Genomic DNA, 25,786 nt, shown 5'->3' with positions numbered 1-25,786 from the left:
TGTTTGATAACCTTGTGTTTCCTATATCTAATTGGTTCGGTGCTAATTGGGTGCCTGATGTAGCTGGAAGGTTCACTAATGGTTTTTTGTTAATTTATTTTATTTAATTTATATATGTTCTTATAGGGTACATTTGGTCCTTTCACGTAATCATACTGTTTTAACGAAACACCGAAAGAAAAACAATATATATCAATAAAGAACAAATCATTTGATAAAAACCCTTTCGAGTCCATTATCAGAATTAAACACGTACTGCAATTGAAAGGACATTTGGATTGCTGAAAATACATTTAGATAAGTTAGCATTGGAAGTGCAACCTTTTGCTAGGGATCGTCTACAAAGTGCATTCAGTAGGAACAGAGGAACCAAGCTCTCATGACCTGCTCATCTGATCCTCCTGTGTGCCATGCCCCCCTCGTTACCTCGTGTTAATTCCCGATTGTGATCATCTGTTGACTGTTATTTTTGGCTTGTCCTGTGTATTTAGTCTGCGTCTGAGTCCGTTTTTCCCAGGTCTGTCATTGACGTAGTTTGCCGTGTGCTCCCCTTTGTGCTGTCTACCTTAAATAAACCACATTTTGTCCTATTTACGGCTCTCTTGCCTGCTTCCCCGCTCGCCTGCACGCCGGTCATTACAGAATGATAGACCTCCCTCAAGACGGCGGCAGACCGAAGACCAGCTCCTTAGTCTGCTGCAGGAGGTGCTGTATTGGCTCTATCAGCCTGAGGTCCATGAGGACCCCGTGGCTCTGAGTTTAGCCAGCCGGAGCGGGACCCTCCTGAGTGAGGCACCCCTGCCCGGAAACGTGTACTCCATGCTGGAGGTATGCGAAAATCTCCGGCGGCTGACGATGCACGTAAAAGAAAGGCGGATCTGGCTGGTCACCGAGCCGAACGCGGAAAATGCCGCCCAGACGTCCACCAACTCTGACACGCTTCTAGCTTCGCCGCCCCAAGCCGCCCGGAGGAAGAAGAAGAAGCAGGAATCCCCAATCACCCTGGACATCATCGCCATAACGCCCCGGCAAGTATTAAAAGCCCCCATTGCCGTCGCAGAGCAGCCGCCACTAGTGGTGTATCATTTCCGGGTGGCGCGCCTGGCAACAGGGGGGCCAGGGCCGTGTGGGATGCTGTGCCACGGGTCGTGGGGGCTCTTAAAGGGGGGATGCTGTGCCACGGGTCGTGGGGGCTTTTAAAGGGGCAATGCCCACTCTTACGGCGCCAACCCTGGCGGCAATCATAGATGTTCCTGTCATGCCGGCGGCTGTCCCGCCGGCGCCTGTCCCACCTGATCTGCCTGTCCCGGTGGCTACCACGCCGCCCAGCGAGGCTCCGGCTGCGGCGACCCCTGCTGGCCCAGAGTCGGCGGTTCCTGCTGCTGTGCCTCCTGCTGGCCCAGAGTTGGCGGTCGCTGTACCGCCCGAGCTCCCTGCTGCACCGCCTGAGCTCCCTGCTGCACCGCCCGAGCTCCCTGCTGCGGCTCCGCCCACGTCCGAGGTCCCGGCGCCGCCTGCTGCTCCGCCCACTGCTGCGCCCGAGGCTCCTGCTGCAGCTCTGCCTCCACCTGCAGCTACACCCGGGGCTCCTGCTACGGCCACGCCTCTGCCCGCACCCCCGGGTGCTCTGGCTGTTGCTCCGCCCGAGGCCCCGCCTCCGGCTGGTGCTCCATCCGCGCCTGTGACTCCTGTTCCTGTGACTCGTGCCCCGGTGCCCGTGACCCCGGTCCATGTCCCCGAGGAGGTCCCCGACTTCTCAACCAACACTCCATCCCCCTTGGAGGAGGAGGAGCTCGAGTGGGACCCCTCGGGGACCTCCCTAATGACTCCTCTACCATCGCCCTGGCGAGGTCGATTCTGGCCAGAACCCCGCCTTTCAGTGTCCCGAAAGGGGAGAGGACACAGGGCCAGGGTCCCACCCGCCCTGCCCCCTGGCTCGCCCTCACTTGCCTTGGCTGGGGCTCGGCGGTCGCCTGCGGGTCCCCCTCAGACGCCTCGTCAACAGTCCTCGGTCCTGCCTCCGACGCCTCGTCGATCGCCTGCGGGTTCCCCGACGTCGACTCGTCGATCGCCTGCGGCTTCCCCCCCTTCGACTATCTGATCCTTGCGTGTATTTAGTTTGTGTAAAGCTCCCATCGTGTGTGCATCTTACAGTTCAGTGTTTGATAACCTTGTGTTTCCTATGTCTAATTGGTTCGGTGCTAATTGTTTTCCCCAAGTCTGTCATTGACATAGTTTGCCATGTGCTCCCCTTTGTGCTATTTACAGCTCTCTTGCCAGCTTGCCCACTCGCCTGCACGCCGGTCATTACACAAGCATTGCTACTGGAGCATTTTGGCTAAGATTTTCTAATACAAACATCTGTGAAATTGCAATAATTTCACTTTCATAGTAAACCAATTTGTACACATTTGTTACAAAGGTTGTAGTAGTTGACTTATTACATGTGGAATTTCAAAGAAATATGCAACCATGAGTTTACAGTAATTAAATACGTTTTTTGTAAAATTACTGTAAATGAATTTCTCTCACTTCAAAGGTTGTAGTGGTTGGCAAAGGTGATGACTGACTTACTACAGGTGTAATTTCTCTGAAATATCCAACCACGAGTGTACAGTAATTCAATACATTTTTTGAAAAATTACTGTAAACCACACAAACGAATTTCTCCCACTTCAAAGGTTGTAGTAGTTGCCAGAGGTAATGACTGACTTACTACAGGTGGATTTTCACAAAAATATCCAAACATGAGTCTACAGTAATTCAATACGTTTTTTGAAAAATTACTGTAAACTACACAAATGAATTACTCTGACTACAAAGGTTGTAGTAGTTGCCAGAGGTAATGACTGACTTACTACAGGTGGAATTTCACCGAAATCTCTCATGTCAAGTGGACAGTAATTCAATACTGAAATGATCTTGCAAATAAGGCCATGACGTGTATATGTGACCAGATAATGAACTCTGCAAATGAAGTAGGACAGAATAAAATATCTAACCAGGGGCCTCATGTATAACGACGAGCGTAGAATTCACACTAAAACAAGGCGTACGGACAAAACTAGGAATGTGCGTAAGCAAGAAAAAATCCAGATGCATAAAACTGTGCGTAAGCACAGATCTACGCACATTCCCTTTATAAATCCCAATGAGCGTGAAATTTAACGTACGTGAACGAGCCCACAGCCACCCCCCCGACCCGCCCATAATTATGAATATTTGCATATGTAAATCTGTATAAATGCCCGCTTTGTTCTATGTTTTTCTTAAACAACAATGAATAAACCACGTGGGAAAAAGAAGTGTTTCAGTGAGTGCGAAGTGGAGGTCATGTTAACAGAAATCGAGAAAAGAAAAGTGATATTATTTGGTGGTATAAGTGGCATCAGCAATAAACGAAAGTTGACGGAGTGGCACAGCGTGGCAGAGTCAGTTAAAAGTGTTGGTTCTGAAAATGGCACGGTGGCCAAAATTAAAAAGAAGTGGTCGGACATTAAAATCGACGTGAAAAAACGAGCGGCCGCTCACCGTAAGAGTCTTAAAAGCACAGGCGGAGGTTGCGGAATTCCCGGTATCACACCCTTTGAGCAACTAGTTGCTGCGATGATTGGGGACACACTTTTATCGGGTGAGGGGGACGCCGATGTCAGCGCGGGTGAGTTTTTCTCGTACCATACTTGTTTGAATTACTTTCATGTTTATGAATAACACGTAGGGCGCAGATGCAGTGTTACTTTAGTTTATTCTCTTTGTTTATTCTTACAGACAATAGTACAAGAGGTGCCCCCAGTGCATTAATAGAGTACATTAATAAAGTGAAAGTGCTTTCTATTTACATAAGCATAAGCAAATTCGTTCTCTGAAGGTGACTTTATACTGTAGCAATGTGCGCGCAGTCGATAATTCGACTACATTTGGAAAACCGGACATCGCTGCGAATTGCGCTTTAATGTTTGCCTGTTCACCCAGTGTAGGGAAAATTTATATATCTCGATGACAAGCGGATTATGCCATCCCATACAGCTGGCATGGCACGACTCAGTGATGACTGAGAAATGCCTGATCGGTCCGCAAGTTCACGCTGAAAAGCACCTGTGGCTAAAAATCCGAGGCTGGAGAGAACTTGTACAGGTACCGGTAAGGCGCAATTTCTTGCAGTCTTCCTCCGTAAAGCTGGCTCCAGTTCAGCACACAGCTCCAAGAGGATAGCTCTTGGAAATCTGAATCGACTTAGTAACCAGTCATCATCATGAGCCAAGAAATCACTGTGATCCCTGAATACGCGCTCTCTTCTGACTCTTCCATTTGCTATGTCCTCTAACAATGCAAGAGCAGCCATGGTTGGAATATTTTTTGTCTTTCCCTGCACCGTTTTATTGTCACAGATTGATTACGATCAGGTGACCGATGGCCAATTAATTTCGGTGTATTTCATGCAGACCGCGTCATGAATGCGAGTGTGACACAGTGAAACTGCAGTAGCACTCTTTTGCCAGTAGGTGCCTCCATTTTGCCAAATCGAGCAGAAACTTGCGTACGCCTTGTCTAGGGTTGCCGTGAGAATGTGCGTGGCGGTACGCCAAGTTTAGTTTTTATACATCTCGACGTGAGCGTGGAAACGGGCGTGCGCAACATTTTTGTGCGTAAGCACAGTTTATACATGAGGCCCCAGTTGTCTTAACTGTAACAGAGAATGGAAAAATTACTGATTTGGGGAGACTTCAAATGGTTGTTCAAGATGAGAATAGAGGGCCTAAAAGCAAAACAATAAGGGCGAAGACTGTTGGCAAATAAAATCAATATCCAAAATGGATAAATTAGAAAAAAGTAGTGTGTCACAGAAATGAGCTGGAGACAGAAATGTGGTTCAGAGTCCCATATCATCAAGGAAGTTTAATTTAAGGAAGTTATGCAAATAATAATAATAATTACATAATATCAAGAATGACAATAAGTGTCACATCCCAATTGTTTCAATCCCCGCTGTGTGCCTGCAATTCATGACAGAATGACCAGCCTCAACAAGAAGACACCTCATCTTACTGAGGTGGCGTACCTCAGTCTAGTCGATGAGGTGATATACTGGCTCAGTGAAAACCTTTCTGCAGCTGAGGAGTGGAGTAGCAGAGACGATGATCAGGCAGGTATCCCTGGACTGTGGACTGCCTTGTTCTCTGTTAGAACAGCCTGAACCATCCCTGGCTCTGACTAAAGAAGTGGAAGAATCGAGGAGAATCAGATTCCTCAGGAATCCTGTTAAAACCCCACGCGAACCCCGCTTGCTTCCCAGTGGTTAAGCATGAGCCGTATCTCACGGTACTCGACCCGGCGGTGTTTGTGACACCCAGGTCGTCAGCCACCACTCCTCCCGAGTCTGCGTCTGACCTCTCTGCTGCCGGTCCGCTCAGATTGGCACTTAAAGTCCCCGCCGCTCCATCCCTGTTGGGAACCCCGGTCTCCATTCCAGCGCTTCCCAAGATGCCTCCCGACACGGAGTCTTTTGTTCCCTGACTTCCAGTGTGCTCAATCTCCTTAGCCCCAGTTCCTGAGGTTCCCGTATCTGTCCCAGTTCCTGCACGTGTCCCAACTTCAGGTCCCATTCCGGCTCCAGTTCACGTGTACACTGCAGTTCCCGTCCTGGGTCCAGTTCCCGTGTCTGTACCAGTTTCCGTCCTGGGTCCAGTTCCCGTGTCTGTACCAGTTTCCGTCCTGGCTCCAGACCCTGTGTCCTGGCTCCAGTTCTCGTCCCAACTCCAGACCCCATTTTGGAAGATCCCGGCCAGGACCCTTACACTGTTTAAAATTTTCTACATGAAGTGCAGGGAGACTATCAATTAATGGGTATGATTTAGTGTTGTTTTGTGCTATGGTATAGGCTGAAACCTGCGGTTATCATTAAAAACAAATTCGGTAAACGTAAGACAAACTTTAATTTGTGTATGCCAATGAATATTAACAGGAATGTTAAATCTGCATTAGCATAATTTCAAACTTACACTGGACTTTTATTTTTAATTGATTGCTCTTTTTTCTCCCACAGTGGTGAAATTGCACCATTTGTATTTTGTAAGTGCATTTGTTTCGCTCAATTAGAAAAGGGAGTTGTATTTCAAATAAAGTTTGAATCTGAACCTGTCTAGTTCGAATGGGGGGGGTTCAATAATGTTCCTATCTAGAAAAGGAGGGCCCTGCAGAGAAAGTTTGGGAACCACTGCTTTAGGGGGACTTGTAGTAAGTCAGGCATCAGCTCTGGCAACTACTACAACCTTTGAAGTGGGAGAAATTCGTTTCTCTGGTTTACAATAATTTTCCAAAAAATGTCCCGCTGCCTTTAATACCTGGATCGCCCCCACATTCTGTGTCAGGTATTGTTGTTTTCATGTGACCTACTCAGCTTTTATTCTGTGTTCTGAGCATCTCCTGTGTCTTACCTTTATAGCTCCCATCCTTCCAAGTCCCCGCTTCCCTCGGACCTTGCTCATCAACACATTCTCACATCTGGTGCGTAAAAAAATGACGCATGGTCAGAGCCCTTTGGTACTTAAGGTCTCCTTCAGTGTCTAATTCAGACGCATGCAATGTTTGAATTTTTTGCTCACAACTAGTCCTGGGACAAAAAATTGAAATCAGGACCGTAGCGCCCACAAATTGCCTAGGTAAGTTGATGGAGACACTCCTTGTCATTCTGATGTGTATAGAGATACAAATACATAAGAATTAAGTCTGGACCCCAAATATTTGTCCCATGATGCATTGCAACTCAAACGTCCAGAAACTGCATGCGTCTGAATTGGACACTGAAGGAGACCTTCATTACCAAAGGGCTCTGACCATGCGTCAGTTTTTTACGCGCCGGGTGTGAGAATGCGTTGATGAGCAAGGTCCGAGGGAAGCGGGGAGCTATAAAGGTAAGGCACAGGAGATGCTGAGAACACAGAATAAAAGCTCAGTATGTCGCATGAAAACAACGATACCTGACACAGAATGTGGGGGCGATCCAGGTATTAAAGGCAGCAGGACAGGTGCAGTCATTTTGTCGTCTGACTAGGGGAGGTGTGGGTTGCAGTAACTTTCTGAAAATTTCTTAGAGGTGCTATATAGTGGGTTTTATTAAGATTGAACATCATTAGGGTGACACAATTTCACAATAAGTATATACAGTACTTGGCAGGCGGATTGGTAGTGCCGAATAAAGTAAAGCCGGAAGTGAAGAGGATTTACAAGAGGACAGCTCAAATTGGCACCAAGGTGTGCTAAAAGGTGTGACCCATTGGCATATTTTTTTAATATGAGCAGCCCAGTAATAGAATTGAAAATTAGGTAAAGCCAAGCCACCACTAAGTTTGCACTTCTGCAAAAGACTTTTACGGATTCTGGGAGCTTTGCCCCCCCCACAAAAAAGGAGTTAGCAGTTTATCAACAGAAGCAAAAAAGTAATTGGGCAAAAAAATGGGAATGGATTGAAAAAGGAAAAGAAACTTAGGTAAAATGTTCATTTTGACCACATTAATCCTACCTACCAATGAGAGGGGAAGACCATTCTACCGTCTTATATCTGATTTGACCTTTGAAATTAGCGGGGTAAAATTGGCTTGGAATAGCTCAGAGAATGAGCGTGTAACATGGATCCCTAAGTAATTAAATTCCGTATGACTAATTTGAAAGGGAAAATCCATGTGGATACCTTGTTGAGAGAATTTAGTAACCGGAAAACATATACTCTTACGCAGGTTAAGTTTGTATCCAGAGAATGAGCTTGAAATTATTCAAAATACGAAGAATGGCAGACACTGATAAAGCTGGGTCCCTCACATACAATAAAAGATCATCGGCATGCAATGAAACCTTATATTCGTTGTGATTACGAATAATACCCTTAAACGAGGATGACGTTTTGAGTACAATGGAGAGTGGCTCTATAGCAATAGCAAAAAGTAAAGGTGAAAGTGGACAACACTGACGTGTACCTCGATTTAAGGGAAAATAAACAGACTGAACATCATTAGTGTGGACACTAGCCAAAGGAGACTTGTAAAGCAGGCGGATCCAGGAGATAAAACGGTCTCCAAAACCAAACTTGCGGAGGACTGCGAATAAATACTGCCACTCAACTCTATCGAAGGCTATCTCTGCATCCAGAGAGATCACTATTTCTGATTCATCAGCAAGTGGTTTTGAGTAAATTATGTCAAAGAGCATACGGAGATTAGAGGACAGCCGCCGCCCTTTTATGAATCCATTCTGATCGTCAAATATAATTCGCGGCATTACCTCCTCAAGCCGCAACGCCAACATTTTAGCCAGTATCTTAACATCTGCATTGAGCAATGACAGAGGTCTGTAGGATTCGCAGGAAAGCGGGTCCTTATCCTTTTTGAGAAGTAAAACTAACAAGGCTTGGGTCAAAGTGGGCGGCAACACACCTCGCTCCAACGACTCATTAAACATGGAGAGAAGCAGTGGAGCCAGTTGCCTACCAAACTTCCTATAAAACTCGACAGGAAACCCATCAGGTCCGGGAGCCTTGTTGGACTGCATCCTGGAGATGGAGCCAAGCAGCTCCTCAAGGGAAAAAGGATCATCCAATTTCAAGGCCAATTCAGAGGGGACAACCGGATTATTAAGATTTTGCAAACACTTACGAATAGTTGTAGTGTCCGTGGGAAATTCGATGTATACAATTCAGAATAAAAGGATTTGAAGGTTGTATTAAGCTCGATAGGATCGGTAATAATTCTATTGGACGCGGACCTAATTTCGGGAATTAGACGAGAGGCAGCCCGATGCTTAAGCTGGTTTGCCAACAGTCGACTAGGTTTATCACCTTGTTCATAGAACGTAGCACGAGTATATAAAAGTAAACGCTCTGCTTCACTCGTAGAACACAAATCGAGTTCAACCTGAAGATTTTGCCGCAGTTTGAACAAGTCTGGAGTTGGAGTGAGTGCACATCTCACATCTGCAGCAGAGAAAGTATTAAATTTAGAATGCATATTTTTATTGCGATGCGCAGAATAAGAAATAATTTGCCCCCTAATATAGGACTTAAGGGTTTCCCAGAGCAATGAACTGGAGGTGCCCTCTTTGTGATCGTCTATAGCCTGGGCGACAACATGACAAAACTCTTTGTCAGATAAAAGAAGAGAGTTAAACCTCCAGGGGGGCCGACAACGCTTATGAGAGGCTAAATGAATGTCCATTACCACTGGGGCATGATCAGAAATTACAGTATCTAAGTAGTCAGCGTTGGAGACGTATGGATTAAGTGCCAAATCAATTAGAAAATAATCAATTCTTTAATAAGAGAGGTGAACGGAAGAAAAAAAAGATTTTTTTTTACCTGTGGGGTACTTAAGACGCCATGGATCAATGACACGGTATTTTAACATAAAATCAGCGAACTTCCTAGCCATGGCTGACCTTGGTATAGAACTCGGATTGGAACGATCCAATAAAGGATCAAAAGCACAATTAAAATCCCCTCCTAGGATCAACGCATGGGTATTTAAAAAGGGAATAGAATTCAACAGAGTATCCACAAAACTTGGGTCATCGAAATTCGGAGCATATATATTCACCAGAGTAACCCTCCGCTGCAACAGGAGACCAGAAACAATAATATACCATCCGTTTTTGTCAGCAAGTACATTAGTCGGTGTAAACTGTAGTTTCTTATGAAGCAGAATGGCCACTCCTCTAGATTTGGAATTAAAATCCGAATGAAAGACCTGGTTCACCCAGGAGCCACGTAACCGCATATGATCCTCACTGCGAAGATGTGTTTCCTGTAAAAACACCACGTCAGATTTTAAACGTCTCAAATGGGCAAAAACTTTTGATCTTTTAATTTGGCTACCCAGTCCTTTAACATTCCAACTAGTGAACCTGACCGGAGAGCTCATCCCAGCAGTATTAGGAATTGTGCCTCTGTCATCCATGTAGCACCCAAAAGAAAAAGGAAAATAAATGGATCCATTTGTTAAAAAAGAAAACCTCAGCTGCACCCGACCACCAAGAGCCACCTCCCCCCCCCCCTTAACCCCATAACCCCAGAAATAACTCAAAATACTAACAAACCCACACCTCAACGTCCACCTGGAAAACGTAGACAGCAGTGTACTACTCCACTCCCAAAAAAGAACCATCCACGCGGGCCAGTAAAAGGCCAACACGGGGAAAAGCTGAACTCGGGAACTAACTTCCATCAGGAAAAACCTTGGCTCCCACCGAGCCTCCCGCCCCTGCCCGCCCTCACAACCTTTAGGCAATAGTGAAAAAATTAGAACAACACAATAATATTAATAAAAACACCCCATAACAATCCAACTTACCACAGTGCAATTACAAAACAAACCAAAACAGCTGGAGATTACGGTTTTACCTGAGGAGCGAGGAAGGTCCGTAATGAAATCCATGACGATGTGCGACCAGGGTCTGGACGGAACAGGCAGCGGTTGTAAAAGAGCAGCATGACTGGCGTTGGTCGACTTACATCGGGCGCAGTCAGGACAGCTCTCCACAAAAGCCTGAACCTGGAGATGCCTGCCCGGCCACCAATATCGGCGGGCGACAAGAAGTTGTGTGGCTGATATCCCCGGGTGACACGTGCCAGGCTGGGAATGAATCCACCGTAACAGTTTGGGTCGATGTGCATGGGATACATACAGCAGACCAGGAGGGCATTGTGCAGGCGGTCTCCGTTTTTCGTTCTCCATCCTGATGGTCTCCTCCAATCCCCAGGTAACGGATGAGACAAAGCAGGAGGGGCTCAGGATGGGGTGAGTTTGGTCTTCGCTCTCCGGAGGATCGAACTGTCGGGATAGGGCATCAGCTTTTATGTTTCTCTTCCCTGGCAGATAACTCACCCTGAAGGAGAAGCGGGCAAACCACTGAGCCCACTGAGCCTGACGCGAGGTAAGCCGCTTTGCGGATTGAAGGTACTCCAAATTGCGATGATCAGTTAGAACCAGGAAGGGGTGTCGAGTCCACTCCAGCAAATCTCTCCACTCTTCCACGGAGAGTTTGATGGCCAGTAGTTCCCGGTCACCCACCTCATAATTGCTTTCTGCTGCTGTCAGCTTACGAGAGTAGTAGGCGCAGGGATGACAACGTCCTGTTTTGGGATCCCTTTGTATCAGGACGGCTCCCACGCCTGCTTCCGAGGCGTCCACTTCCACCTTGAAGGGGAGATCAGGTCTAGATTGGGTCAGGACTGGAGCTGTACAAAAGGCATTTTTCAGACGGGAAAAGGCTAGGTCAGCTTTGGGTGTCCAGGGTAGACGCGCAGGTTTTCCGCGGGTGAGAGATGTGAGGGGTGCAGCGATATGACTGAAGTTTCTAATAAATCTCCTATAAAAATTAGCGAAACCCAAAAAACGCTGTAACTCTTTTAGGGTTCTGGGTCGAGGCCACTCACGTATAGCCTCGATCTTCTGAACGTCCATGGCCACCTCTCCAGGTTGGATGACATACCCTAAGAATATAACCTTGGACTGATGAAACTCACATTTCTCCCCCTTGACATACAGGAGATGATCCCTTAAACGTTGGAGCACTTGCCTTACCTGTTGTACATGCAGCCGTTTAGAAGGTGAATATATAAGGATATCATCAATGTACACCAACACAAACCTATGTAACATGTCCCGGAACACATGGTTCATGAAGGATTGGAAGATGGATGGACTATTAGCCAATCCGTAGGGCATAATGAGGTACTCGTACTGCCCCCTACTGGTCACGAAAGACGTTTTCCATTCATCACCTGCTTTTATTCTAAGTAGATTGTAGGCACTGCGTAGATCCAATTTAGTAAAAATCACTGCTTCGCGTAGTTGTTCCAAGGAGGAAGGGATTAAGGGAAGAGGTTCTCTTCTTTTTATTGAAATAGCTTTCAATGCACGGTAATCTATCACTGGCCATAAACCACCGTCTTTCTTTTTAATGAAGAAAAACCCTGCGGTCACGGGTGACGTGGAGGGCTGGATTATGCCTTGCTTGAGACCCTCTCTGATGTATGTCTCCAACGATTCCTCCTCCTGTAAAGAGATGGGATATAACCTGCCCCGTGGCAGAGCAGCTCCTTCCTATCCTTATAAAGGATAGCCAACATGGATTTAGGAGAGGTAGATCCTGCTTAACGAATCTGCTTGAGTTCTTTGAGGAAGCTACAAGTGAAATTGATCACAAAAAGGCCTATGATGTGATTTACTTAGATTTCCAGAAAGCCTTTGATGTTGTCCCCCACAAACGGCTCTTGTTAAAGCTTAAAGCTGCAGGAATTTTAGGAACTGTGGCAGCTTGGATCAAAAACTGGCTAACTGATAGGAAGCAGCGAGTAGTTATTAGAGGCACTATGTCACAGTGGGCCTCCGTTTATAGTGGGGTACCGCAGGGTTCAATTTTAGGACCACTATTGTTCCTAATTTACATTAATGATATTGACACGAATACATACAGTAAACTGGTTAAATTTGCAGACGTCACTAAGGTGGGCGGGGTAGCAGATACTAATCAAGCAGCTGAGAGGCTTCAACGGGATCTGGATTTAATTAGCGAATGGGCTGATACTTGGCAGATGAAATTTAACACAGATAAATGTAAGGTAATCCATGCAGGGAGCAGAAATATACAGTACAGATATTTTATGGGTTCCACTGAAATAAAGGTAGCTGATTACGAGAAAGATCTCGGTATGTATGTTGATGCTTCCATGTCCCACTCTCGCCAATGTGGGGAAGCAATAAAAAAGGCGAACAGAATGTTGGGTTATATCTCTAGATGTGTGGAGTTTAAGTCAAGGGAGGTGATGTTACACTTATATAATTCCTTGGTAAGACCCCACCTAGAATACTGTGTGCAGGTTTGGTCACCATACCTCAAGAAGGACATTGCTGCCTTAGAAAAGGTGCAACGAAGAGCTACGAGAATGATTCCTGGTCTTAGAGGAATGTCTTACGAGGAGAGGTTAGCGGAACTGAATCTGTTCAGCCTTGAGCAAAGGAGACTAAGGGGGGATATGATTCAGGTCTATAAGATTCTAACGGGTCTGGATGCTGTTCAGCCAAATGACTATTTCAATATTAGTCTAAATACTAGAACTCGTGGCCATAAGTGGAAATTAGCGGGAGAACATTTTAAAACAAATTTGAGGAAGCACTTCTTTACACAGCGTGTAGTCAGAGTATGGAATAGTCTTCCTGCTATTGTAGTGGAAGCTAAAACCATGGGTTCCTTTAAATCAGAGCTAGATAAGATTTTAACAACTCTGAGATATTAGCTAAGTTCTCCCCAAACGAGCTTGATGGGCCGAATGGCCTCCTCTCGTTTGTAAATTTCTTATGTTCTTATGTTCTTATGTTCTTATGTTCTTCCAGCAGATTGATTGAACAATCTCTGTACGGAGGAAGTTGGAAGGCTTTATCCTTGCTAAAAACGTCCTTGTAGTCACGGTATTCCTGGGGAATCACCTTGAGGTTCTCCGGCTCAGGACTCTCCACTGCAGTAGCTCTACAAGGAAGAGACATACACTCCTGCATACACCGGTCAGACCAAGCCAGAATCTCTCTGGTGCGCCACTCGAGACGGGGGTTGTGTTTGCGCAACCAAGGAAGTCCAAGATTCAGGGGGTCTTTGGCCTGAGGTAGTACAAAGACCTCCACCGTCTCGGTATGCAAAGCTCCCACCTGTAGCATGAAGGGGTGTGTTCGATGACGAATCATTCCCTCTGTCATTCGTTCCCCTGTCACCCCCTGTACGGTGATGGGATAGGCAAGTCTCTGGAGAGGTATGTTTAGCTGGTGCACCAGTTTAACATCTATGAAGTTGCCCGCAGCTCCACTGTCAATTTCCCATTCCCTCCTACAAACACAGGCACTGTGAACTGAGATAGAGAGGTGAGTGGTAACGAGGAAACACCTACCGGGACGGAGGGTTCTTCACGTGGGGGACGAAAGGGACAGGTGGAGATGGAGAGGCCCGGTCCTCCACAATATAAATACAAGCCTCCTTGGGTTCTTCGACATCGCTCCGTCGGGGTTAGAGGAGATCGCCCGACCTGCATCGGTTCCGACATGTCGACCTCGGAAGGTGTTACCACTCTGGCGTTTTCAGTGTGCTGTCGACGTCGACGATCTCTCACAGTATTGTCCAATCGGACGGCTTGGCGAACCAACTCATCGAAGGAAGGGGCTTCTCCTCTTCCAGCGAGTTCATCCTGTAGGTCATGGTTCAGCGAGAGAAGGAAGATGGTCTGTAAACAATCGTCTGGCCACCTAAGACTAGCGGCAATGGTACGGAATTCCAGAGAGAATTCAGCTGCAGTCCGGTTGCCCTGACGACATTCCAACAAGCATTCTGAACCCCGGCCGTCTTCCCACTGCTGGATGGTCGAATATTTCCATCAGCGCCCGATGGAACTCTCTCACGGAACTTAATAGCGGGCTATTGTCAGCCCACAATGCAGTCGCCCACTCGCAAGCCCGCCCAGTAAGTAAGGAGATCGTAAAGCGTACCTCCGCTCCTGGGCTGGTGAACATCTCTGGGTGCTACTCCACATAGATGCCACATTGCATGAGGAAACCCTTACATTGATCCGGATTGCCGTCATAGCGCTCAGGGAATGCTATGGGTAGCGAGGCGGCGGGGCGAGGGGGAGATTCTGGAAGAGGAACCTGGGCAGCGCGAGCGGCGAGCAGATGTTCCATTGCGGCAACTCTGGCTTCTAGGTTCCCCGCTGGATCCATCGTAGGCGAAGTATTCTGTAACGTTTGATCCGAGAAAGAGACAAAGATCCCGGTATGCGGGGAAAACAGGAGTTTAATAAGCAGACTGAGAGGCAGACAGGAATGACAGTAAATGGAGAAGGCGGGCTCCCGATGATCTTCAGCCCAGATGATCGAGGGGCAATCGAGGAGCAGGGCAAAGCCCCTGCACCGAGGGGGTTTGCAGGTAAGTGGGGAAGTGGCGTGCGATGATCGTAGTCGTTGTTCGGAAGGAGTCGTCGTTACCGGGAAGATCAGTCCAATGAAGAAACACAGGACGAGAACACACAGGTAAGGGAGGATGAGAGGAGCTGGACTCGGCGTGCCGGGTAGGTCAGGTTCTGGATCTGGGCTAGGGAAGGAAGGTACAGAGGTAAGGAGCACATACGAGGATGACAGGTGGGATATGGGCGATCGGGCAGACGAGAGACAGGAGAGTTGCTCGGTAAGGCTTGGAATCATAAGCGCAATACTTCGCACAGGAGTAAAGGTTGGTTCTCCTTTTAAAAGGAGGTTAATTGTCTCCTGCTGGATTGCACCTGTCTGGCTCCGCCCTCGGTGACGTGACAAACAGGACTAAGAAATGCTGAATTAAACAATCTGATCAGCTTAACTCACCGCTGATTATGGACGCTCTTCCCTGAAATAAAGCTGCCCCTTCCTTTCCCATGAACTGTAAACATCAGGCGAGCTACATCCACATTTTCACTACCCTGGTCACCTCGTACCCTACAATATAAAAAAAATTCATAAAAAATTCATAGAACAGTTTTGAAGCTCACAGTCCAGTGTGTAAATTTAAGCTTGTTATTAAAGACTCGGGTGGTAATTTTTTAATTGAAGTTTTAAAAGTATGTCCATGTATTAAAATGTTTTAAGCATAAAACCTTATTTATATCATAAGAAGTGTACTTAAGTGAGAAGCCGAATGTTTCCACAGATTCTTGGAAAAAATCCAGGGTAGTTGAAGCCCGGTTATTAGAAGCAGCACCCACACTGTTGCCAACTCCTCAGCAAGGAAAGTCGCTATTGGTTGTCCCAAAAGTCGCTAGAAGTCACTAAATGACGCCATCGCCTAATTTGCATAATGTAATAATGCATGTATTGATAATGGATGCTGTAGGAGAGAGGAATAATGTCATGGGAGAGACAAAAGGTGGTTAAAAAAACGTTTAGAACTACAAATGAACTTTCTTCTGACGATTCTTGTTTTTTTATATCACAATTCCAATCCTCCTCCTATATCCGGGCTTGGGACCGGCAAAAGCGACCCCAAACACACTCTGGCGGAGTTACTTATTCTTGAAAACTGTCATTTAACTATTTACTTGGCAGAGTTTTTGGTAATAAGCCAGGGCAGGATCAGCCAGTGGTGGCTTCGCGCATGCGCAATTCATTTGCAGTCTGGATGCGGAAGGGTGAACAACTCCTGCTCTGACTGCAGCTGGGCGGGGCTGCTGCGCGAGGACTGTCCACCTGTGAGCGCCTTGGGACGGGAGGGGAGCCCACGGCAGCACCCGCTGTTCGGTGAGAAGAGTAAGAACGATACGTGCTTCCACGTCAGAGTCTCCAAAAGTCTCCAGTAACACTAGAAAAAGTCGCTAGATTGTCGCTAGTCGCTTTTTTGAAAACGAGTCGCCAGAGAGGTCTAAAAACTCGCTAAATATAGCGACAAAGTCGCTAAGTTGGCAACACTGAGCACCCTGGGGTCCGTTCTTCATACGTCGCTTGACACATCCGAGATGAATTGACACATCTAAAATGAGATTATCGCGCTAATTACGATGCGGCTAAGTTGGTTCTTCGAGCACACCTGTTGTTGATGATTAGTATGGCTGGATTTAGTTGTCTAGGATTATTGCGTGTTCGTGCGTAGCTTTAAAAGGCGATATGCATCGACAGTAGAAACACTGATCACAACCCCTTCGATTGGTTGACGACATGGCAAAAGAGCGAGCTCAATTTTTTTCTCAAGCGGAGCAAGAGCTTTTATTAGAGGATTATGGAGAATTCCAAACTTTAATAAAGACACCGGGAAACAGCAAATGCTGCAAAAGCCAGCAGAGAGGGCTGGCAAAAAGTAGCGAGCAAATTAAATGCGTGAGTGCTGCCCATGTTACATGTTCCTTGATATGTTATATTTTATATATATATCTCAAATCCTATTTGTAATAATTGCTCTTTTTGTCATCTTTAATGTCAGAGCCAGCAGTGGATGCATGCGAACATGGGAACAAGTAAAAGTGAAGTACAAGAACATCTTACAAAATGGTAATCTTTAACGTAGTTATCTTCATTTTCTTTTAAGACACTGGCAAATCAATGTGTTTCATGATTTACAACAGCAACCAAGAAAAAGGCGGAACAGAAAAAAACAGGTGGTGGTCCGGCACCCTCTCCCTATACCCCAGCAGAAGAGCTAGCCGTTGGTTTCAATAGTAACAGACCAATTGTGGAGTGCATCCCTGGGGGTAGCACCTCCTTAGACCCACAGCCAGGGACCAGCAGCAGCACCACCTTTATTTCTGGTAATTGATTTAATTGAAAAGTGCTACAGCTGCAATAATTTCTAACTACCTTAAAGTATAGACAACAGATGTGTGTTACAGTCAGTTGAACTGTCTTAAATCAAGAGTAAGAATATATTAATACTACATTTGTACATGAGTTATGGATGACATACAGTGTAGTTCATGTAATGCTGTTTGGCCACTTATGTGCAGTTTGAAACAATATGCCCACACTTTTACCTGTCCCACAAGTGATGCCTGAAGCCATGTGTAGTAAGTCAAGTATTTACTGTTTTGTTTTTTTTTTGTGCTTTTTTTTCCTTTTAAACTTTACTGTAGAAAATGAGGTAAGAGTGCACCTTTTTGTAATTACCTATTTGTGTCCATTGCAGAGGACAGTGAAGAAACCCTTTCTGACGAGTGTCCGGAGGAATTACCTGTAAGAATGTATGATACAGGCGTATGTGTCTTTATGTGTATGTAATATGACGGTATTTTATTATTTGTGAGTCCCCACCTCCAGAGAGGTCTACAGATAGGGCTCCAGAGAGGCCTATAGAAAGGGCTCCAGAAGACTCCGCGCACAGAAGTGAAACTGAGGTGGCTAGTGTTATACTACTAATTTTGTTGTGAGGCATATATTGAGGTGTCCCCCCTTTTGTTTTTCTGTCTTTTTTTTTTTTTTTACATTTTCTTTTTCTCCTCCACAACTGGCACAGAGTGACATCCGTTCTTTGTACCGAAGAAACCTTCAGCTTAAAAATGACTACTTGGTATTGATGAAACGGAGAATGGAAGCACAAATTGAAGTGGATAATTTAAAAAAACAGAAATTATCACTTGAGATTCAGTTGCTTCAAAAGGAACTTCACAGTAAGTAATGTGACTTTCACACATAGTACCCTACTATTGTTGACCTCTCTCTCTCTCTCTCTTATTGCAGGCAAAAGATGAAAGATGTGCTTAATTTAAAATAAAACACAAGAAAATAAACGTATTTGTGTAGTGTTGTTCTTTTATTCTGTTAATAATTATGTGAAATGGTATTCCACAATTCTGTCCCGTGCAGCTTTGCCACTAGGTTGATCCAAGTGCACTGGCTGGAGGTCATCATCAGGATGCACCTCCACCACTGGGGTCCTCTCCTTTCTGATGGTGGCAATGTTGTGTAAGACAGAACATGCAACAGTAATGTCACAGGCTCTGTCAGGTGCAACCCTCAGACTTTTCCGACACTGAAATCTTCCCTTCAGTTGCCCAAAGGTCATTTCAATGCGTGCCCTTGTCCTAGTTAGAGCTGCATTGTATCGGGCTTGTGGACCTGGGTCTGGGTCTGGGAATGGAGTCATGAAATACTGCCTGCAGGCATAACCCCTGTCTTCAATAAGAACCCCATCGTAATCACCTGTTTTATGGGAAAAGGCAATTATGTTAGGCCCAGTTTACTGTTAGTGTAAGTAAAACATTGAGCTTCACATTTTCTATTTCCCTTACCACGTTCAAATCTTTGGAACAAATGTGACTCTCTGAAAATTCTGGAGTCGTGCACTGAACCTGTAGCTCCGCCCGAGGTCCTGACTTCGCCTACGCCTGCAGCTGATGACGCCGCTCTGCCCGCGGCGCCCCCTGCTGGCCACGTGATGGCGGCACCCCCTGCTGGCCGTGTGATGCCGGCGCCCGCCGGGGCGCCCCCTGCTGGCCAGGAACTGAGGGTGCCCGCTGCAGCTCCACCTGAGGGCCTGGCTTCGCCTCCGCCTGCAGCGGAGGAAGCCACTCTGCCCGTGGCACCCCCTGCTGGCCACACGCCCAAAGCGCCCTCTGAGGCGCCCCCTGCTGGCCACATGACTGAGGTGCTTCCCGAGGCACCCCCTACTGGCCGCACGCCCGAGGCGCCCCCTGCTGGCCGCACGCCCGAGGTGCCTGCTGAGGCGCCCCCTGCTGGCTACGTGTCGGCGGCACCCCCTGCTGGCTGCCTGCGGCCCTGCCTGAGGCTGCCTCTCCTGTCCTGCCTGCGGCCCTTCCTGAGGCCGCCTCTCCTGTCCTGCCCAGCTCGCCCGGCTCTTCTGTCCCTCCCGTCCAGCCCGGCTCGCCTGTCCTGGCCACGGCTCCGGCTGCACCGCCTGCGGCCACGCCCGCGGCTCCGGCTGCACCGCCTGTGGCCACGCCCGCCTCTCCGGCTGCACCGCCTGCGGCCACGCCCCCTGTCTTGCCCAAGCCTCCACCCTCGGGGGCCTCCCTAATGACTTCCTCGCCCTTGCCCCGGCGAGGCCGCCACCCCCCAGGACCCCGCCTTTCAGTGTCCCGTAAGGGACGGGGACACAGGCGTCGGGCCCGGGTCCCACCCTCCCTGCCCCCTGGCTCGCCCGTGCGTCCCCTGGCCGTTGCTCGGTGGCTGCCTGCGGGTCCTCCGGCTCTGGGTCGGCGGTCTCCGCCGGGTCCCCCCCTGGTTCCTCAGTGCCGGTCCTCGGTCCCGCCTCCGGCTCCGTGTCGGCCGCCTCTGGGCCCCCCTGCTTCGGCTTGGCGTCGGACAGCGCCTTCCCCGGCTGCGCCTCCGCCTGCCGCGGCTTCCCCCTCCTGCCTGCCTGCACGGGTGTTCCCTCCTGCTCCCGCCATGTCCCCTTCGTCACTCCCTCGTCCCGTTCCCTTGGCCCCTGGGTGGTTCCCTCCTGCTCCCTTCTCTCTCTCGCCTGCGGCCCCTCCGGCCGCTGCCCGTCACCCGTCTGGGGTCCTTTGGGCGCCCCTTGTTCCTCCTCCCTTTCCTTTTCTGCCTCCTGTCTCTGCTCCTCCGCCCTCTGTGTCTCCTCTGTTCCCTCCTCATCCCTTTGTCCCTCCTGTCTCTGCTCCTCGTCCCCCTCTGGTTACTTCGTTCACTCCTGGCCCTTTTGTTCCGCCTGTCAGTGTTCCCTCTGTGTCTCCCTTCTCTGTCTGCCTGTCTGCCTTTCCTGTGCTTTGTCGGGTCTTGTCCTTCTTCTCGTCTCTGTTTCTGTTTTGTGTCTCGGTCCTGTTTCCTGTTCTCCGTTAATGTTTTGCTTTTGTCTTCCAGGTCCTGTTCCCCGGTCTTGTCTCGTCCGTCGCCTCCTCTCGGGCGTGCCCGGTGTCCGCGCCTTTGGGGGGGGGGTTATGTCACGCCCCGCTCTGTCCGATCCTAATGTGTGCCACGCCCACCTCGTTACCTCGTGTTCAGCCCTGATTGTGATCACCAGTGTCCTGTTATGTCTGGCTAGTCTTTTGTATTTAGTCCGTGTCTCAGTTAGTTTCCCCAGATCCGTCATTGTAGTGTCACGTTAGATGTCCGTGCCTGTCCGTCCCTCCCTTAATAAACCCCGTTACCTGACTTCCTGGATGCTCTCGCCTACTTCCACGGCTCGCCTACCATCCGATCGTGACAACCACCCTAACAAACATACCGAATCAATTTATGATTGGTGTCGGTGTGCATCAATGTTCTGGGACTGGAGACAGAATATGTCCTTCGAATGACACAGCCAAGTTGTGTCATTCGACATATCACTCCAGCAGTATCCACCCGGTGCATGGATGCTCTAACGCGTTCAAACTGTACTTGATGTCCATGGGCCTGTAATGCTGCTCTCACCATTCTGTATCCACAATGTGGCATATGTGTTGCTTAATACCTGTCACACAAGCATCTAACTCTTCATCAGAAAAACTGCTATATCGTGCCCTGACTGAGAGATTGCATTCTGCCATTCGTCTGTATATTGTGCGTGGGCATAATCCTAGAATCCTGGCAATGTTAGGAACAGACAAATTTATATCCAAGAGATTTGCGATGTGTTCTGGTGATATGATCATACGTGGTCGTCCCATTCGTCCTTGCTATTGCTGAACAGTCACAGTGGGCATCTCCCTGAATGTCAGGTTTCGTTGGATTAGTTGAAGCAGTTCAGTGACAGCCTGTGTTATGTTATGTGTGATGTGATGGTTACTATACAGGAAATTGCACTTAAAAAACATTCCTGCAAGCAGACAAAGTCCAAGTAATCAAGGTCAAGGGGCAAACGCCCAATTGCATGCTCCAAGTGGGAGTGGAGTCTTTCCAGCACATAGTTCAACAGCAACTGCTAAAGGAAAAACAATACTTACAATGTCCTTACTATGTATCGAACACATTAAAATCCACACATGTATTAATATTTCCATAGCGAAGTCTTAAAGTTTAAATCAGCGTGATAAATTTATGATAACGACAGTCAGTTATGAAAGCTGCTGGCAACAGGTATAATGGTAAGGGCGCCAGCAACTGACTCATACCTTGATAGAATTTGTATAAATAGTGCATAATAACTATTAATTATGTAATTATACACTGATGACGATATGAATGTTCATAAACACGACGCGATATTTCACGGCCCATCCCTGTCGGATGCCGTTTCATCTTCACCGTCTTTTCCTTAATTAATTAGGCATATCATACTTTCAAAGTGCTATTAGGGTCCCTTCTGGTGTCATCGCCAACATCGCGGACCTGTCAGTCCCCAAGTCGACTACTATCCCATCCCAACTACCTAGCTGGCCAGCTTGCAAGCTAGCGGACCTTGTAGTTGCCCGCAGACATCTTACGTTAGTAAGATAAGTTTGGTGATAATTAATGCAGCTAGCGAATTACTTACATAAAACCTATTAGTTGGGGGCACAATAAGTTATCGTATTGACCAGTAAATGACAAGAAACATAACACAATAAACAAAAATCTGCTGTCAAGTCAATCAGTACTTGTACTTACCGCTTGCTCCATTTTGACCGCGGTTCCCGAAGAGAACTCTATCGGCAGTCTATCGCTCATCCTGTTAGTCCCGGATCTAGAGGATTGAATTTCGGACCGTATTTTAAACCACTGAAATTGTGGCAGCGTATTTGAAACAGCGAAAATAACGGGACTGAATATTGTAAAGCAGAAATAAGAGGACAATGTTATTGCTTGAATAATAAAGATGCGAATAAAACACATGGAATATTTTCAACTGAATTTGTTCTTTTGAACAAATTTTTTTCAATTTCCTGTAATGGCGCCGGCGCGTCGTGATGTGTTGAGTACCTCTCTCCACATGCTGCTACTTTTGCAGCCAGTGTATAATTTAACAACATATGATAGGGATACACTCTTAAAAATCGGTAATACAGTCCACCAAGATGCAATAATTAGTGTTTTGGACACGGAGCTGCTCTCGCTGTTCACCCGCAATCACCCTGACTTAACTGGGGGCACCTGGAGAAGGACATGCCTCATGGAGACACGGCCGCAGGGCCGGTGTGCAAGTCAGAGTGAAATGACGCGGTTTACGTCCATCCACCTTGACCCAGACACCTTGGACCCTCTGCAGTTTGCTTACAGACGAAATAGAGCAACTGAGGACGCCATCTCGCACACCATTCACACCACTCTGGCTCATCTGGACAATAAGAACTGCTATGCTATACTGTTATTTGTGGATTACAGCTCTGCATTTAACACGGTCATCCACTCCAAGCTTATCAAGAAGCTGCTGAGACTGGGACTCAGTGCTACTTTGTGCAACTGGGTTCTGGACTTCCTCACCAACAGACCGCAGCACGTGAGGATCAGCAAAAACATCTCCTCCACCCTGGTGCTCAAGACAGGTACTCTGCAGGGAAGTGTCCTGAGCCCATTGCTGTACTCCTTGTTCACACATGACTGTGTGGCCAGACACAGCACCAATACAATCATCAATTTCGCTGAAGACACCACCACTGTGGGCCTGATCACCAACAACGATGAAACGGCCTACAGAGAGGAGGTGAGACTCTTGACAGAGTGGTGCTTGGAGAACAACCTCTCTCTCAACGTCAGAAAAACCAAGGAGTTGGTAATGGACTTAAGGAAGCAGAATGCGGCTCATTCCCCTATCTACATCGGAGGAGATGCTGTGGAGAGGGTCAGTGGCTTCAGGTTTCTTGGGGGGACTCAGTGCCAGCCTCAAGTTTACAGAGCATGCCGCAGCTGTCACCAAAAAGGCCCACCAACGTCTTTACTTCCTCAGACGTCTGAAGAAAGCTAGGATGTCTACCTCAGTCCTCATAAGCTTCTACAGGTGTGCTGTGGAGTCCATCCTCACGGGGAGCATCACATCCTGGTATGGTGGCTGCACTGCACAAGACAAAGAGGCCTTGCAGAGAGTGGTGAAGACAGCGCAGAGGATCATCGGCACACCACTTCCTGCAATAAAGGACATTTACACCACGCGCAGTCTCAAAAAGACAAAGCGCATCATGGAGGACTGTAGTCACCCTGCACTGCCATTTTTCACTATTCTGCCATCTGGCAGGAGAATCAGGACAATATATACACGCACAGCACGATTCTGGAACATGGTATGAGTAACAAGAGAGGCTTTTTTTTCTCTCTTTTTCTCCAGGCAATAAAAATTTTGTCTCCTCATTCCATGTGCAATGCTGTAGCACACAACACTTTACATGGCACTGACGCTTTATGTCATATGCACTATATGTCTTCTATGTTTTATGCACACATGCACATATCACAGAGCTTAAATTCCAGGTGGCCTGAGACAAGGCCGAGCCTGGTACGAGAGGCACCAAAGGGGGGGTTACACACATAAACACACACACACACACAGATAACAAGGGAGGCCAGCACTCCAACTTTTATTGCCTAAAGATTTAGGAACCTACAGACAGCAGAGTGGATCTAATGGACAGGGGTCCCTCGACTTGGCACACAACCCCCTCCCCATACATCCTGCCTTACAAATCACTCACCCAACAGACGAACGCCCTAAAGGAAGTTCATTTAAGTTTGGCTATTGTATACCCTGTATATTGATTTACTCACGACTACTAATCTCAATATAAAGATAGGTTATGTTTGTATGTGTCCTTAGACAATCTTAGTGTTTTGTGTGCCACCCTTATAACCATGTTCACGGAGTATCACCTATTTTACCCCTTTGCACTTGAACACATATAAATTTTAATAAATAGATTGCTATAGCTACCATTGTATATATGTTCTCATGGTATACCAGAAGAATCTGGAAAATTAGTGTAACCAATGTGTCCTAACTTTTAGAGAGTCTTCTTTGTTTAACAACCCCCCTTCTCTTACAACATTCCTTTGTGGTCCTTATCTGATCTTGGTGGACCGTTACCAAGTTTCTTTGTTCTAACATGCTATGTTAAAAGAACTGAATTAAGGTGTACCTTATCCATTCTGGAGAAGATCAATTGGGATAAGCCACACCAATCAAGATATGTTGTGTCCAGATGTGCAACTTATATTGATATTAAACTAACAGCCATGCCTATCTATGGATAAGATGTGCTGTTTGTAATATGAGTATTTGATGTAATGTCTGCACAAAGTGTAACATCTGTTGAGGTGTAACCCAAAACACCTGTATCAAATACTGATGTGAATCAGTCAGCTAGTATGGCATGTTTGGTGTCAAACTGATGGACAATCACTCCCAATTCCAAATCTGGCCAGTGGTTACCATGAAAGTGGATGTATCAAAAGTTATACTAGCTTAATGAAAATCATCAGTAAAGGGAGAATCAGTCGGGCCATAAATCCCAAAAGGACTGATACAGACCCCCTTCCGAAAGCCCGCCAAATGGATGGCCAGCCATTGGGCCAGGAGTCGAATTCCTGGTCATCCCTATTTATGAACTTTAGACCATAAAAACCTGGACAGGTTTAGAACAAAGGAGGGCTGAAAAGATCATCAGGAGGAAAAAGATTATGAAGGAGCAGAGAAAAGCCTGTCAGCCTGAGGAGAGGCGGAGAACATCAGCCCAGGAGAAGAGAAGCCCACAAGAAGCCCTCCGGTGAAGGCCCAGCTAGACAGAGAACTGCAACAAAGACAAAGCTTCAGAAGGAGAGAGAATCCAAGGGGCTCCACTCCACTGCTCCAAACGCCGCACCTTCCTGAGTGCCATCATCCCATCAGCTCATCAGCTCTGCAACCAACTACTAAAGACCGCCCCACTCTGCAACCAAGTAAACCAACTTCCTTTCATTCTAACAACCAAAGCTGTTCAGTTAACCTGCTATATGACTTTAGGGTCGTGTTTCCACAAACTGAGCTTGCTTTGCAGAACAGTATTTCCTTTTTAAGGTTACTCATTTAAATCCAGTCATTGCATTTCCATAATTACATTGTTTCCATTCCGTTATTTCATGTTTGTGTTTGTTGTTTGTGTTAAGTGTAATGTCTGTCTTATGTTAGTTGTGGTGTTAGCTAGGAATAAATGCATGTCTTTTACATAACTTCAGCCTCCGTTCATTGAGTGCCTGCCTCTGTGCGATCTTGCTACACGCTCTGAAACCTCAAACTCGCCTGAAACATCGTGAGACTCTTTCTCATCGGCCGTGAAGGGAGCTTCGCTACCAATCGCTTATATTACCTGGTGACGCAGCTCGGTGGACAAGCCTTCTAACCCAGGTTACTAAGTGATACTGGTAATTAGTGAATCCCATTTAAGTCTCACATTAACAGACTCACG

General features: G+C 47.1%; 2 long non-coding RNA genes across 2 annotated transcripts; both read right to left on the bottom strand.

Moving 5' to 3' along the window:
- Window positions 1-13,419: 13,419 nt before the first annotated feature.
- Window positions 13,420-13,976, bottom strand: LOC140587527 (uncharacterized). The gene is made up of 3 exons (XR_011989195.1): window positions 13,925-13,976; window positions 13,689-13,754; window positions 13,420-13,512 (listed from the first exon to the last, which is right to left on the bottom strand). It is a non-coding gene; the product is annotated as an uncharacterized lncRNA (long non-coding RNA).
- Window positions 13,977-14,968: 992 nt separating this feature from the next.
- LOC140587528 (uncharacterized) lies at window positions 14,969-16,346 on the bottom strand. The gene is made up of 3 exons (XR_011989196.1): window positions 15,678-16,346; window positions 15,384-15,494; window positions 14,969-15,117 (listed from the first exon to the last, which is right to left on the bottom strand). It is a non-coding gene; the product is annotated as an uncharacterized lncRNA (long non-coding RNA).
- Between the last annotated feature and the right edge of the window lie 9,440 nt (window positions 16,347-25,786).

This window comes from Paramormyrops kingsleyae, unplaced genomic scaffold (assembly GCF_048594095.1).
Source record: "Paramormyrops kingsleyae isolate MSU_618 unplaced genomic scaffold, PKINGS_0.4 ups313, whole genome shotgun sequence".
NCBI classification, from domain to species: domain Eukaryota; kingdom Metazoa; phylum Chordata; class Actinopteri; order Osteoglossiformes; family Mormyridae; genus Paramormyrops; species Paramormyrops kingsleyae.
This window is presented reverse-complemented; position numbering and strand designations above follow the sequence as displayed.